Source organism: Sinohyriopsis cumingii, chromosome 11 (assembly GCF_028554795.1).
Source record: "Sinohyriopsis cumingii isolate HCF-2022 chromosome 11, ASM2855479v2, whole genome shotgun sequence".
In the NCBI taxonomy this organism is placed as follows: Eukaryota; Metazoa; Mollusca; class Bivalvia; order Unionida; family Unionidae; genus Sinohyriopsis; species Sinohyriopsis cumingii.
In genome coordinates this window covers 2,724,186-2,742,088 of record NC_142971.1, presented here as the reverse complement: position 1 = coordinate 2,742,088, position 17,903 = coordinate 2,724,186, and the positions used below count along the sequence as shown (strand labels likewise).

The 17,903-nt window shown below is 34.6% G+C and overlaps 1 long non-coding RNA gene across 1 annotated transcript; it reads right to left on the bottom strand.

Annotated features, from left to right (window-relative positions):
• Positions 1 to 4,549: 4,549 nt before the first annotated feature.
• On the bottom strand, positions 4,550 to 8,774 carry LOC149787529 (uncharacterized). The gene is made up of 3 exons (XR_016424066.1): positions 6,943 to 8,774; positions 5,689 to 5,797; positions 4,550 to 5,385 (listed from the first exon to the last, which is right to left on the bottom strand). It is a non-coding gene; the product is annotated as an uncharacterized LOC149787529 (long non-coding RNA).
• Between the last annotated feature and the right edge of the window lie 9,129 nt (positions 8,775 to 17,903).

The window sequence follows — 17,903 nt, the reverse complement described above, 5'->3', positions numbered from 1 at the left end:
GAAAAACTATAGTACAACCCATTCTAGTAACATGATGACACAGAAAAACTCTATAGTACAACCCATTCTAGTAACAAGATGACATGACACACAAAAAAACTCTATAGTACAACCCATTCTAGTTACAAGACAACACACAGAAAAACTATAGTACAACCCATTCTAGTAACAAGATGACACACAGAAAAACTATAGTACAACCCATTCTAGTAACAAGATGACACAGAAAAACTATAGTACAACCCATTCTAGTAACAAGATGACACACAGAAAAACTATAGTACAACCCATTCTAGTAACGATGACACACAGAAAAACTATAGTACAACCCATTCTAGTAACAAGATGATACACAGAAAAACTATAGTACAACCCATTCTAGTAACAAGATGACACACAGAAAAACTATAGTACAGCCCATTCTAGTAACAGGGTGACACACAGAAAAACTATAGTACAGAAGATTCTAGTAACCAGATGAAGATGGCAGAAGTATAGTTGTTGTTGTTGTTGTTGTGGGGTTTAACGCCATTTTTCAGCACGATAGGCTATACATGGCGGCCAGTATTAATGGTGGAGGAAGAACCCGGAAAACCCCGGAAAGAACCACCGACCCACGAGAAGCTACTGGCAAGCTTTCTCACATGCCCACATTGGCTGAATCTTAGACTCGAACCGCCGCAGACAGAGGTGAGATGGCAGTGATCCGTAACAAAGAGCGCTTTAGACCACTCGGCCACTCGGGGCCCCTCAGAAGTATAGTAAAACCCATTCTGAAATCAGATGATGCATTCCAGTTCTAACCACTTTCAGCCATTTGGTGATGACAGTGGGGAGGTTTTACTTCCTGCCAGTATAGATATTGTGAGTGCCATAGTTTGCTTTTTCATAATTCCTAATTATGATTTAAAATTAACAATTACAGTATTTTTACAGTAGAGAATGGCAACACACAGCAGGAAAAAGTATTTTATTCCATATGTTCTACGTGTCAGAATATTAAATACGAGAAAGTATTAACTTTACCCTTTAAAATTTTTTGTCTTTGTGAAAAATTGTAAAGCAGTTCATCAACAATTGGAGCATGTGAATGAATACATATGATGTTTGATGTATTGAAGAACGATAGTAATGTTATCAGATATACAATGCTTGTACAATTAATAGCACATAACATTTATGTAACATCTCAGATATGGAGATAAATTTGTATTTTTTTTCTCAACAATTTGAGCTTGTGACAGCTGTTGTCTTGGTTATTTGTACATATTCACTCGTTTATTAGTGATATTTTTATTCCTAGAAGTTGTTGTTGTTGTTGTTGTGGGGTTTAACACCATTTTTCAGAACACGATAGGCTATACATGGTGGCCAGTATTAATGGTGGAGGAAGAATCTGGGAAAATGCTGGGAAGAACCACCGACCCACGAGAAGCTACTGGCAATCTTTCTCATATACCCACATTGGCCGAATCCGACACTCGAACCCACGCAGACAGAGGTGAGATGGCAGTGATCCGTAACAGAGAGCGCTTTAGACCACTCGGCCACTTGGGGCCCCATTCCTAAAATGATTCTCAACTGCTAATATAAATATTAATGAAATTAAACCTGTAAGAAGTTTTATTGCAAGTACATGTACCATTATTCTGATTTTAAAGCAACTGAAGTTTTTTATTTATTTTTAGAGTAGAATCTTTAACCAGGTAAAAACTTTAAAATTTCTTTTAAGCGTAATGAATCTCAAGGCTTTTTTTGTTGAATAATTTAATATTTTATACCATTTTACTAAATACACATTTCCATCTTAAATTTATGTTTGAAGTTTATTTTGTTGCTATGAATTTTTCATGAACACTTTGTTGTTTTCACCTCTAGCCATCCCTGGCATTGGTCTTGGGTTCTATCATATATACTCGTTTATAAGTTGAGTTAAACTACAAACAACAAAGATCCTGATCTGCCATTGCATAATGTGCTTGCAGATTGGGGTCTGTTTTGTTTGTTCTACTGATTACTCCTAGTTAATTGCACAGACCCGGATCTTTTAGAGCATTATGCACCAGCAGATCTGGGTCTGTGCAGCTTGCAGTTGAATTTATCATATAAACAAGTATATGTGATACACAGAAAAAAAACCATTCACAAATGTAAACATGCACATAATTTTAATAATTTTTTCTTCCAGGGTCTTGGGTAGTCATTTTTGAGTTGGTTTCATTGCCCCTATCCCCTGTACATGCCTGTTGTTTTGTAGTTTAATGCCATTTCTTAGTAGAAGAAAGACTATATATGGCAGCCAGTATTGTTGGTGGAGAAAGAACCCAGGAATACTCCAGTAAGAACTACTGACCCACAGGAAGCTACTGGCAGCTTTCTCACATACCCACATTGGCCAAGCCTGAGACTCAAACCCATTTGGACAGAGGTGAGATGGCAGTAATCGGTAAAGGCAAGTGCTTTAGACCTCCAATCCTCAACCATACATGTATCTACATTAGTTGTACATTTTTGATTAAATTTATGTGTTTTGCTCACATATGTGGACATTGTGTAAATACTGTTATCATTGGAATCATACAACTTGGTGAAAGGATGCATTTTGATCACAAAAGTAGGTCACTGTACACCCATATTTCATGCTTCACTAACTAGTTAAATTTGTGTTCAGTTTTTTCTTCTGAACTGCTGTTTATGCAGAATCATCAGATGATTGTACATATCTCAATTAGTACAACACCCTTACCAAAAAAGAATGTCACTGTGACCTACATTTCTCATTTTAACTGGTTTATGTTAAGTTTTTACATTAGCTCATAATTAAAAAGTTTTTTTTGCACCCTACATATGTACTGTTTTACCTATATTCATGAAACTTGAAACTTGGTGAATGGATGCATCTTGATGAGTATTGCACTCTCATCACAAAAGTCGATCAATTTGTCCCATATTTCATGCTTCACTGACTTGGGTTTCTTTTGGAAGCACTGTTGATGCTGGAATCAAAATAGATTATTGTATGAATCACTATTAGTACCATGCCCTTGTAACAAAAGAGGATCACTGTGATCTACATCTCACATTTGGACTTACTTAGGTTATGTTTCTCTCATTTGTTTTTTTATCGCCTGTATAATACTATTATACCTAGAACCATGAAACTTGATGACAGGATGCATCTTGATGAGTATTATAGCCTCATCTTCAAAGTAGGTCAATGTTGTGACCCAGATTTCATACTTCACTGACTTTAGTTCATTTTGATGTTTTTAATATTCGTGATTAAAACATAAAACCATGATTATATACATCTTAGACTGCACCATAAAACATAAGATCACTCTTACATTTCATTTTTGTAATTGGCTTACAACTACATAGGGTTTTGGCATGCATACTGTTATGTCTAGAATGACAAAACTTGGTACAAGTGGATGAGTATTTCATTTCTTTTTCATCACGGCCCATATTTTATACTTCACTGACTTCGGTAAATTTTGTTATTGATGTTCATTTCTTGAGCTCTGTTTATGCGTGAATCATGAAATAACCACACACTTACAACAGAAGGTACTCATCATGACGTTATATTTCATCATTTACTGACTTTGGTTAAATCTCTGCAAGAACAAACTTAAAGACCTAATAATATTTCCTACCTTAAATATTTTCAGCATGTTTTTTATGTTTTCTAATTTCAGGGTGTTTGTTTTTTTGTAATCATATCATTATATTTGTTTTTTATGTTATAAGTGTTGTCTAATGTTGTAAAGCACTTAGAGCTTCTAAATATTAGGTGCTGTACAAAGTCCTCATTATTATTATTATTATTTGCATTATTATTATTATTTGTATTATTATTATTTGAATTATTAGTATTATTATTATTTGTATTATTATTATTTGTGTTATTATTATTATTATTATTTGTATTATTATTATTTGTGTTATTATTATTATTATTATTATTATTTGTATTATTATTATTTGTGTTATTATTATTATTATTATTATTTGTATTATTATTATTTGTGTTATTATTATTATTATTATTATTATTTGTATTATTATTATTTGTGTTATTATTATTATTATTATTTGTATTATTATTATTTGTGTTATTATTATTATTATTATTATTATTATTATTATTATTATTATTATTTGTATTATTATTATTTGTGTTATTATTATTTGTATTATTATTATTTGTGTTATTATTATTATTATTTGTATTATTATTATTTGTGTTATTATTATTATTATTTGTATTATTATTATTTGTGTTATTATTATTATTATTATTATTATTTGTATTATTATTATTTGTGTTATTATTATTATTATTATTTGTATTATTATTATTTGTTATTATTATTATTATTATTATTATTATTATTATTATTATTATTATTATTATTTGTATTATTATTATTTGTGTTATTATTATTTGTATTATTATTATTTGTGTTATTATTATTATTATTTGTATTATTATTATTTGTGTTATTATTATTATTATTTGTATTATTATTATTTGTATTATTATTATTATTATTATTATTATTATTATTATTATTTGTATTATTATTATTTGTGTTATTATTATTATTATTATTATTATTTAGCTCATGACCACTTGAGTCTTTAGCATGTTATATGCATACTGTCTTACCTAGAATCATGAAACTTGGTGAGTGGATGTATATTGATAAGTTATACATCCTTAATGCAAAAAGAGGTATTGTTGACCAATATTTCATGCTTCAGTGGTTTTGTTGAAATTTTGTTTTGAAAGTTTATTTATTGGGTTCCGTTTATGTTTGGTTATGAAACTTGATTATTGAATGCATCTTTGTCACTACTGTACCCAAAAAAAAAAAAAAAGTCACTGACCTACATTTGATGTTTTACTAACATGGGTTTAGTATTTGTACTTGTAATTTCATACATTTATCCATTATATATAATTAGTAAATGTATGAGATCATATATATCTATATATATACATACATATACCACATACATTACACATACATTACAAATAACATGGCCTTTGAAGTGTTGGTATAAAGCAACTTGATATACCAATAGTATTAGTATATCAAATTGTGATTTGCCCATGGCATATGAATACGCATAATGATGATGTTTTGATAGCTATTGTACTCTCTAAACATGGATATGAATTTCTTGGAATATTACATTTAAAAAGGAAAAAAGAAAAAGAAAATGATTTTCATACAAAATATTTTTATACAAACATTTTTATACGAAAAAACCCACAAATATTATTGAGCTCCAGCCCGTGTCATCTGCTGTCATCTCTGTCAACACTGTTGTTTCCAGTCTCTTCTTCTGGCAAAATATTCAAACACTGCATCTCTTTGGAAAAAAGAAAACAATGACATAAGAAGCAGATGATGAAGCAACATTTAATCTACTGAACTGTGAGTTAATTGGAGAGTTTGATAGAGACATGGTTGAGAGATTTGTAAATGAAAACGATCATTCTGTGTCCAAATGTGAGCTTGTTAGGGAGGACAGATTTGTACACAATGAGCCTGATGATACACTGAAATTTATAGAAAGTAAGTACTTTAAAAAAGACACTTTTTGATGTAAGGCTAGTGACAGAACTCATGCAGTAAAAAAATGAATCCAGAAATTTACACGAGATACACCCACCTGAATTGGATCAGTCCTGGCTGGTTTTATACTCAGTGTTAGGAGAAAAGATGGATCTGAGTTTGAACCAAGCAGCATAAGAAACATCATCAGCTCTGTTGATTGCCGCCTAAAAATGAAGAAATATGCAAGTACAATCATGAGAGGAACATATATGAATTTTGCATTAACAAGGGAAGCTCTTTGGTCTAAGCAAAGTGATTTAAAATCTAAAGGGTCAACAGATCACAAAGGAATAAATGCATTGTATAACAAAATACTAATGGGGACGGAAACACCTGAAGCCATTCTTAACACATTGTGGTTTAACAACTCTGTGCATTTTGGTTTGAGAAGAATGACTGAACATTACAATCTGAAATGGGGTATGTTACACTAAAGAAAGATGTGAATGGCCTAAAATATCTTGAACTCAATGAAAGGCAGACAAAAACAAGAACAGGAGACAATGTCAAGGACATCAGGGATATTAATCCTAAGATGTATGAAAACAAAAACAACAAAGAGAGAGATCGACTTGCTATCTACAAATAGTATGCTGAGCTAAGACCAGCAGACATTGTCAATGTGAAGATCCTTTTTGTATTACGCCCAACACTATGCCAATCTCAGCGACAAACCCAAAATGGTTTAGGAAACAGATCATTGGAATTAACAAACTTGGATGAATCATGAAAAAAATGAAACAAAAGGCAAATATTACAGAAAGAAAGAAATTAACAAACACAAGTAGCCAAAAGTACCTAATTCAGAAGTTAAGAGACAAAAACATTCCCCTAACTGATATCATGCAAATGTCAGGCCACAAAAATGTACAGTCTGTAAACAGCTACTCAAACATTAGTGACAAACAACAACGGATGTACTCCAATTACGTGAGCAACACCAGCCACCCAAGTAATGATGCTGTCAACCCCAACACCCACTACAAAGAAATTTCCAACTGCACAGCAACTGACTGTAGTATATCAAGTTCTCAAACGTGTAATATTCAACAGAATCAGATTATCAGCAACCCATTCTAGGGATCAAAGATCACCACATGAAATATGTTTGTTATGATCCTCCCGCAAAACGTGAACGATATCCAAAACTGGATCAACTTCTTTCAACAGGCGAATTCTCAAACAGGGCCCACACAGCAGAAAAGTGGGAGAATTATTGAAAGTGAAAGTGACACTGACAGTAGAAATAGCGAAATATGAACAGAAATGATATCAGTGAAATGTAGTTAGGGTTAAATTGTTTAATTACCTCTTGTTCCTTTATTATTTTGATGTTTCTGGCTCAAATCGCTGTGTTGCTGTAGATGCAAATGGCTGCCCTGTTACTGTTCATGACACCGAACACTGCAACTTAAATGTTTGCATGCACATTATATAAAAAAATTTGAATGTTAACTATTAGCCATGTGTTTTCATTTCATTTAATATTGCTAAAGGAAACATAGCAATTAATATGAATGAAGTGTACAGGAAATTATGAATCACTAGAGAACTTCTTGTTTGGGCGTACATACATGTGAGGGCTTGTGAAGAGTTCACTTCCCTAAAGTGCACTGTTTATGCCTGTCAGTTTTATCTCCCATATAAAATGAAAACTTGTACATGGTATAAATAAAATATAGTATGTATGCTGTATCATTGATATACCACTCCTATACATTTTTCATTAAAAGGAAGCTTGGCAGGCCTCATTTCCTTACAATGAAAAGTTTATACATCTCGTATATCATTGATACAGCATACATACTATACATAAGGCTCTTTCTGACTAGTGAAGATTGAAGTAGGAATAGACATTTCACCTCTGTCAGCCTGGGTTCAAGTCTTAGGCTAAGTCTATGTGGGTATGGGAGAAAGCTTGCCAGTGGATTCATGGTTTTTCTGGGTTTTTTTCCTATTTTCTTCCTCCATCAGTTATACTGGTTGCCATGTATAGCCTATGATGCTGAAAAATGGCATTAAGCCCACAACAACAACAATTGTCTTCTTCTACCACCAATGACTGAAATATGAAATATAGAAATTCAGTTTGAATAATGCATGGTTTTCAGTATAATATAGAACTTGTTTGTAACCAAAATGCTAAGCAGTCCTGTATAATGAAAAGAAAATTGAGTGACAAAACACTTCATAGTTCTCCTTATGAAATAAATATTGGCCTTTCTATCACCAGTAAGCTATTAGCAGGTTAGAAATTAATGAGTGGACTGCATACTGCAGTTGTGAGGTCTCCATTGTAGACAAGGTAATGATTGATGCATGAGCTATGTACTGCTGGCTGTCACTCCAAGTTTATTATAAGCCAGTGACTTATGCCTAGTAAAATATGGCTTCTTCGGATGGACAATGATGGACAGCTTTTAAAACAAATTTTAAGAATAATGATTTAAAAAGTTAATGCAAAAATAATATTTATTTCATCAATGCATTATAGTGCCTCTAATTTGATATCATAGAAAATAACGGCTTTAACTCACAGACCAGAAGAGCTTACGGAATGGGTTTTCTCACAACATCCATTTATTGTTTGCTATTGCACATACTCCTAATGTATCTTTGTTATTGCACATCCTCCTAATGTATCCATTTATTGTTTGTTATTGCACATCCTCCTAATGTATCCATTTATTGTTTGTTATTGCACATCCTCCTAATGTATCTAGATGATTGCCATGTATACAATGTATCTAGAAGATTACCATGTATCTAATGTATCTAGAAGATTGCCATGTATCTAATGTATCTAGAAGATTGCCATGAAGCTTTACATCCACATTCATCCCATGGTCTCATTAGTTCTGAATGAAAATGGTGCTGCTGTTTTTATGTTTAATATGGCCAATACAGTAGCCATTTTGAAAATCTTATTGCCACTCCTGTTGACTAGATGGGTATATAGACATGTTGTTTTAACTAAAAGACTTCGTACGATGTCTAGTTGGTCCTGCATAAAAATGGTGCCAGTCTGATGTCCAACAGAAGTCAACTTGGAAATCATGTTATTACTTCTCCTGAGCAACAGGCCTGGCCCTAGGTCAAGGCGAACATGGCAACTGCCCTGGGCCCCATGCTTCAGAAAATCAACCCCGCAATGCAAGTTTTTTGCTTGGGGCCCCACTCATCGCTTGCTGCCTTGGGATCTGCATGCTGCCTTGGGCCTCACATGCTGCCTTTGGCCCCGCACATCCTAGGGACAGGCTGCTGAGCAAAAGGTCCTTTTGACATGAGGTTTTCACTTGAAGTCTTTGTATAATGTCTAGTTCGTTCTACATGAAAATGGTGCTGCTTACACATTCAGTATTGCCACCATCTTGAAAACCTTATTAATGCCACTTTTACTGAATGGATGGTTGTATTGTTTTTTTTAAACTAAAATGCTTCTTATGATGTCTGGCTGGTCCTTCATGAAAATGATGCCACTCAGACATCCACTATGGCTACCACAGTGGTCATCTTGAAAATCTTGTTATCACTGTATCTCTGGAGTGAATGATCACATCAGCATGGGTTTTTTTTTAAAAGTCTTCTTGTGATGTCTCATTGATCATAAATGAAAATGGTTCAGATCTTTCTTCCAGTAAGGCCACCATGGCCAGCATGAAAATCTTATTGTTGCCACTGCTCTTTGATGGCTGGTTATTTTTGACATTGTGCATTCACCAGAAGACTTTCTTATGACATCTGGAAGGTCCTAAATGTAAATGGTGCCCATTTGATATCTAATATTGGCACTATGTCAGCTATCTTGAAAATCATGTTATTGCTTCTCCAACAAAATGGAGAGTCATTTTGACTTGGGTCTTCATCAGAGGATATCTGTGCTGTTGAGTTGGTCCTAAATAGAAATGATGCAAATTGGCTCTCTGTGATCACCATTGTGGCCATCTTGAAAATATTATCTCTGCTTCTCCCAAATGGATGGCTTTACCAACATGGGGTTTTCACCAAAGGGTTTAGTGTGTCCTGAATGAAAGGGTGCCAATTATGCATCAAATATGGCTGCCACCATGGATGTTGTCTCGCTCCCCTTAAATGGATGATCATATTGACAAGGTGTATTCACCAAAAGTCTTCTAATGTCTTTGGTCCTACATGAAAAAGGTACCAGTTTGACATCCAATATGTACACCACTGCATCTAATTTAAAAATTGTGTTATTACTAAAGAATTTCAGCTGTTTCAACACTTTCAGTAGTTAAGAAGAAGAAATAGTCTTATCTTGAATTTCTGGCAATCCATTTGACCCTATTTAGCATCCATGATTTTGAGGGACTCTTGATTTTACCATTGTATGTCTCTTTTTTGCTCTGTCATAGTAGGTAGGTGGTTTCAGAATATCTCAGCACAATACTGGCTATATAGTACCAATTAAAAGTGAGAATGTAAAATGTACAAATATTCAAAGGTTAGATATAAAGATAGAAGAATGTACCCAAAAATGGTCTTGTTGTCCAGATCACTTTATTTTCTGCATGATAATGATTACAGTGGTTGCTGAATGCAAGTGACAGTGAGCTTTTTAATCATTGATTATACTTTGGTTTAATATCAGATATGTAAGATGATATAATGTTTATCCTACCACAGTATTAGATATTAGTACTTGTATACAGTGGTATCTCACTATAAAGCATTTCAGTATAACACTATACCAGATATAACACATGTATGTTCATGCTTCCCATTATAATGGTTTATTTATATTTTTCCATGTAATATACTGGATGGATACCTGATATGTGACTGTGTCAAATGATGAGGATGCATCACTTAGTATGTATTATATAAAGAGTACTATTCATCACCAGGAAAAAAATAAGTTTGCTGATTCCCGGTTTTAGAGTCTTTTCTTTAATTGTTTCTCGAATGACGTTTGGAATAGATAGTGTTATGTAAATTTAATTTATTTGTTTGTTAGGTTTTAATTTTTTAAAAATTCTATTACGTGTTATGGTAATGTAACTTTGTTTACTGGATTTGATTTTGTCTAGAATAGAGTTCAGTTCTGACTGTCTTTTTTATTTTTCGACGTGAACAACAAATAATAGAAACATTGTATCTAATGCTGACCAAGTTCCTGACCTTGATTCAGAACCAGTGATAGTTTTTGGTAAACAACTTTTTTCTTCTTTTTTTTCTTCTATTCTTTCTCAGAGTAAGATTCATTAAGTGGTATCAAGGCCATACCTGGAGTACGTGACAAATAACACGTGTTTATTGTTACATACTTTTGGTTTTCCCAGGAGGATGACCATGTGACCCTCATCCAGGAATTTGTTTTGCGTTTTAAACTTGTGTATAACTTATTTCCTTATAGAATTTAGTCATTCGTGCCGTAACACTTGAGACGTCCAGGTGTTTTATGTTGCATCCAGTTTAGGACTAATTAGGTCTATTTTATTTTCTTCAAATTATTTGGATTTCAAGTAATTGTTTTCTCTGGAAATAGTGCTCTAAATTAATTATTGGACTAGGACATTTAGGGGCCATCCAGTTAGTACGTACTCAAAAATCTGCCAAATCTTGACCTCTCCCCTCCGCCCCGTACACATGCATACTTTTTGACACACACCCCACCTGCGTATGTACGCTTGACGCACTCACCTCCCCCCTGAATTCTATAGAATGGGCTATATTTAATCCACGCAGAAACCATAAGGTGGCGCTATACAGTTTCGCATTTTGCATAGGGTTAGGAATTTAAAGAAAAAGAATGTCCCTGGCTTTCCTCACTGGTTATACTGGCTATTTAAAAAAGACCGTGTATATCTTAGGTATAATGCAAAGAACCTTTAATTCCCTTTATTTTGGTGTATGATTGATGGGTGTACTATGGGTTATAGAGTATACAGCTTGGCCTTACTTCAAATGTGCACCTTTCAAAAAAGTGCTAGCTCTACTTGGTCATTTTCACTTCCTGAACTTCAGAGGTCAGTTGTATAAAAAAGAGCCGATAACTTTTTTTACATTTTATATATTTGGTAATTCATTCATTGCACTTTCAGAAGCTGGTATTGTCTAGTCTGGCAAAATTCATTTTCCCTATTTTAATAGCTGCTATGTATAGTGTACTTTAGACTAATTCAGACTGATTTTTTAACACAAGGGAGCAGTCATTTTAGTTAGCAGTGTGCTTAAATCATGTAAAATTTCCAAAAGTACAATATCCAAAAGAAATATCATCCACATTACATTAATGTAGCATAGAGGTATGCAAACGTTCTCTCCACTGTGCATGTTTTAAATGCGAACTACTTCACCTTACATACGTCACTCTCTCAAAAGTACATATTATCTGGTGAGTGCCACCTAAAGGATTAATAATATGATCTTGTTTAATAAAACAGTCCACCAAGGTTGAATGTCTGGCTGCATCAAAGAAATAAGCTGCATAACTTTAAACAGTTTGTATAGTGTCTGCTAAAATTCAAACGCCGACTGACGAACAGGTTACGTATTAGACAAATTGTTGTCAAGGTACCCCACCCCCCCACCCCCGTTTCCTATGTGTATGTACATTATCAGTAGACCTCCCCATACACAAGTGTATGCATTTGGGTTATCCACTCCCCTTCCATACGTACCTACTAAATGGACAGCCCCTTATCAAAAATGTATATTGAATTCAAAAACTGGAATAATATTTTCTATGATTCAGCAAGAGATTGTTGACACTGCAGCATTTCACAGGTTACAACAGACATCATTGCCTTCCGTTTTGGATTTCATCGGGTTTCGAACTCAGTTTCACTCAAGACTTTTTATTACTAGGACTTCTATTTTTTAATTCTTGGATTAATTTTGGATTTGATTCATAAAACTAAGTTCTTTTTTCTCATTTTTCACTTGATAGCCTAGGGAAATAAATTATTTGTTAAATTTTACAAAGTTTGTTGTCTTCACTCTTTTCTGTTACATTTTGGGGTCCCGAGCGGCCGAGTGGTCTAAAGCGCTCTCCGTTATGGATCACTACCATCTCACCTCTGTCTGCGTGGGTTCGAGTCTAGGATTCGGCCAATGTGGGTATGTGAGAAGGCTTGCCAGTAGCTTCTCGTGGGTCGGTGGTTCTTCCCGGGGTTTTCCCGGGTTCTTTCTCCACCATTAATACTGGCCGCCATGCATAACCTATCGTGTGCTGAAAAATGGTGTTAAAACCCCACAGCAACAACAACAACTGTCACGTTTTGTAAGAGCCTAGACACATAACAAAAATATTGGGGGCTCGTCCTTTGGATGTAAGAATTTTGGCTAAAATATTTCAGAAAACTGTTGTTTTGTTTTTACATTTAAAAGTGTTTTGAATAAAAGTGTTTTGGTTTTGATCAGTAAGTCTGTAACAGACTCTGACATAAAAGTAAAGGAATTAAAATTAAAATACAAGATGGGAGTTAAGACAGCTGGAACTTCAGAAAGATAAAGAAGAAGAACAAATGCAGTTGCAGTTGGAGAAAGAGAAAGAACAAAATGTTATTAGAGAAGGAGAAAGAGCAAATGTTATTAAAGAAGGAGAAAGAACAAATGTTATTGGAGAAAGGAGAAACAGATCCGAATACAGTTACAATCGGAGAAAGAGGAGAGAGACAAATGCAAATGCAAAGAAAGATGGAAGAGAGGGAATATTAATTTAGAATAAAAGAAATAGAGCTGGCAAGTGAAATGCACATTCCACTTCACATAAAAATTCTAGTTTTGATGTTACTAAGAATATTAGGTTAGTGCCCCCTTTTAGAAAAAAAGAAGTAGACAGATATTTTCCTCAGTTCGAAAAAATTGCTGAAAATTTGAAATGGCCAAGGGAGCATTGGACTCTGTTATTAGAACGTGTATTTGCTGGTAAAGCTAGTGATATTTATAATTTACTGTCACTACAGCAAAGTACCGACTATAATCTGGTTAAGGAATGCATCTTAAAGGGTTATGAATTGGTCCTTGAGGCTTATCGACAAAAATTCAGAAACTGTAAAAAGAAGCTGTCGAATTTGCAAGAGAGAAAGAACAGTTATTTGAAAGGTGGTGCTTAGCCAGGAAAGTTGACCCAGATTAAAAAAATCGGAGACAACTCGTATTACTTAAAGAGTTCAAGAACTGTGTCCATAGTGACATTAAGACTTATCTTGATGAGCATAAGGTCGAAAACTTAGAAAATTATGCTCGTTCTGCTGATGAGTACTCCTTAGCTCATAAAGTTTCTTTTGTAAGTAAGTCTTCCACTCAGCAGTCTTCTGGTAGAAAAGTATTTCAGTCTAATAGAAGCCCTTCTAAATTTCAATCTAGCACAACTTTTAGAAATCAAGTTTCTGATAAGAATGATTAGAAATCCTTATTTCTTCCTACGTGTACCTATTGTAAGAAGAAATGACACATTATTTCTGATTGCTACAAATTGAAAAATAAGCATCACAATTAAGACAGACCTATTCCAAATGCACTTATTTCGAAGAGGTCAAGGTCACGGTCATGTATTGAAAGCAATATATTTGTTGGGTTTAATAAACCCTTGTCTAATTTTATGATGGAGAGTTATGAACCATTCATGTCGAAGGGTTCTATATCACTCTTGGGTGATTCAGCCAATCCCATCCCTATTAAAATTTTAAGGCACACGGGAGCTTCTCTGAGTCTTTTATTATCAGGTACTTTGCCTTTTTCTGAGAAGTCTTTTTCTAATGAGAGTTTTCTTGTTCAGGGAGTAGAGTGCGGCTTTATTAATGTTCCTCTCCATTGTGTAAATTTGTCATCAGACTTAGTCTCAGGACCCGTGACAGTCGGAAATGTGTATGCTTTACCCGTTGAGGGCATGTATTTATTACTAGGCAACGACCTAACTGGAGATGTAGTTGTGGTTAATCCACTTGTAACTGACAAGCCATGTTTGGATCAGAAAGTTGATCCTATTGAAAAAGAATTCCTTGATTTATACCCAGCTTGTGCAGTTACTAGAGTTATGGTAAAGAAAGCTCATGAGAATGATGTTGATCAGGAAAGTATTCCTTTAGCTGACACATGTATTGGTCAGGTCTTTGATGAGGTCACTTTCACTCCTTATTTGGATCAATCAAAAGGTATTGATCACAGTGATCCTCTTTTAACTACTCATTATCTTTATTCTAACCAGGGTGACAAACGACAATCACTTGTCGTTGAACAGGAAAAAGATCTTGAAATCTGTTTGTTTCAAAAGGCCATTATTGAAACTGAAGCCACTGAAGTATATGTCTGTTATTTCATTAAAAATAGGATTCTTATAAGAAAATGGAGACCTCCCGATGTACCTGCTGGTGACGAGTGGTCAGTGAACTATCAAATTGTAGTTCCAAAATCATACAGAGAGGAAATACCTAGTCTGGTCCATGGAACTCCTCTGGCTGGTTATTTAGGGATCAATAAGACTTATCACACGATCTTGAATCACTTCTACTGGCCAAAAATTAAAAGTGATATTTGTAAATACTGTAGATCTTGTCGTACTTGTCAAATGGTAGCAAAACTCAGTCAAAAGATACCTAAGGCTCACTGCAACATATTCCTGCATTTGACGAACCATTTAGTAGAATAATGGTAGATTGTGTTGGTCCCTTACCTAAAACCAAGTCAGGTAACCAATACTTGTTGACCATTATGCGTGCCTCAACAAGATTCCCAGAGGCAATTTCTTTGAGGAATATTAAAGCTAACACAATAGTAAAAGCTTTGAATTTTTTTAAAACTGAATTTGGCCTTCCCAAACCTGTCCAATCTGATCAAGGGTCAAATTGTATGTCTGGAATTTTCCAGCAAGTTATGTACGAATTAGGCATTAAATAATTCAAATCTTCTGCTATCACCTTGAGAGCCAAGGGGCTTTAGAAAGATTTCACCAAACTTTGAAAAATATCATTCGGTCATATTGTTTCCATACAGACAAAGATTGGGATGAAGTCATTCATTTACTTTTGTTTGCTGTTAGGGAATCAGTTCAAGAATCTTTAGGATTCAGTCCCTTTGTACTAGTTTTTGGACATACTGTGCGTGGACCATTGAAGTTGTTGAAAGAAAACCTTCTTTCTAATGAAGATACTGAAATCAATCTTCTTGGTTATGTTTCTAATTTTAAGTACAAGTTGTCATAAGCTTGTGAGGTTGCAATAACTAATCTGCACTCTACTCAGTCAAAACTGAAAGTAAGATATAAAAATGCAAGGGATAGGAGTTTTCAGCCTGGTGATAGGGTTTTGGCTCTCTTGGCCATACCACAAAATCCTCTTCAGGCCAAGTATTAAGGTCCCTACACAGTTGAAAAGAAAGTAAATGATATAAATTATATCATAAATACTCCTGGGAGGCGAAAACATAACCAACTTTGCCACATAAATATGGTAAAGGAGTATGTTGAGAGATAGCCAGGTTAAACATGAAATTAGTTTAGTTGTACCAGTCCCACTCATTGTGGATTTAAGCCAACGGATGCAATCGGACTCTATTGATTTTGGAGTGACAAATCTTCGGAATTCAGAAATTATGAATAATCTGGACGAGAAACTTTCACATTTGCAACAGCAAGAAAGGAATGAACTTAGCAAGTTATTACTTGAATACGAGCTCTTATTTCTAGATGTTCCTACAAGCACAAACAAAAATTTTCATGACGTTGAAATTGTAAATTCCACACCTGTGAAAAAACACCCTACAGGATGAACCCTCTCAAACAGGAATACTTGAAAAAAGCAATTCAGTATTTTCTGGGGAATGATTTCATAGAGCACAGTAAAAGTGACTGGAGTGACATGCTTGTTCCGAAACCAGACAAAACTTTCCGCATGTGCACGGATTATAGAAAAGTGAACAGTGTGACTAAAACAGATTCATTTCCATTACACAGAATCGATTACTGCATTGGTAAAATTGGAAACGCCAAGTATGTCATCAACTTTGACCTTATACAAATATTTTGGCAGATTCCACTGACGGAAAGAGGAAAGGAAATTTTGGCATTCGTGATTTCAGACGGACTTGATCAATATAAAGTGATGCCGTTTGGCATGAAAGGTTCACCAGTACTTTTCAACGTTTAATGAATATGATTACCTCTGGTCTAGAAAATTGTGATGCTTACATCGATGATGTTATTATCTACAACGACACCTAGAAAGAACACTTATAAAAAAATTCGGAAATTCTTTGAGAGACTCACTGATGCAAGTTTGTCAATTAATTTATCTAGAAGTGAGTTCAGTCGTGCTTGTGCAACATTTCTAGGACAAGTAGTGGGACATGGACAAGTTAAACCTGTAGATGCTAAGGTCAAGACTATCTCTGAATTCCCTGTGTCTGTTAGCACAAAAAAAACTGATGCGATTTTTCGGTATGGCTGGATACTATCGGAAATTTTGTTCCAATCTTCCATAATTGCTGAACCCCTGACAAATTTATTGAGCAAGAAAAACAAGTTTCTTTGGACTGAAAAATGTCAGGAGGCTGTTGTTAAGTTAAAGGCAATACTTAAGAGTGTACCAGTTCTTACAGTTCCAAATTTCAGTAAATCAGTTAAACTGTCTGTTGATACAAGTGATGTTGGGGTTGGAGAATTATTGATTCAAAAAGGTAAAAGTGGTGTTGATCATCCAGTGTGCTATTTTTCTAACAAATTAAATAAGCACCAAAGAAATTATTCAATATATAATCGAGAATGAATGTTTGTTTGGCTTTGATATTGGCATTACAACATTTTGTTCACATAAGTTCAGCTCCTTCTTCGATTATTGTGTTGAGTGATCACAACCCCTTACTTTCATCAGCAAGATGAAAAACAAAAATCAAAGATTATTAAGATGGAGTTTGTTGTTACAGTGGTTGTTGTTGTTGTTGTTGTTGTAGGGTTTAACGCCATTTTTCAGCACAAGATAGGCTATACATGGCGGCCAGTATTAATGGTAGAGAAAGAACCCAGGAAAGCACCAGAAAGAACCACCGACCCACGAAAAGCTACTGGCAAGCTTTCTCACATACCCACATTGGCCGAATCCGGGACTCGAACCCACGCAGACAGAGGTGAGATGGCAGTGGTCCGTAACGGAGAGCGCTTTAGACCACTCGGCCACTCGGGGCCCCTTGTTGTTACAGGAATAGAATATTGACATCAGGCACATCAAGGGAAAAGATAATTTAATAGCAGATGCGCTTTCTCGTGTATAGAAATGTATTATTTCATGTATACTTTGTATCATTCATAAG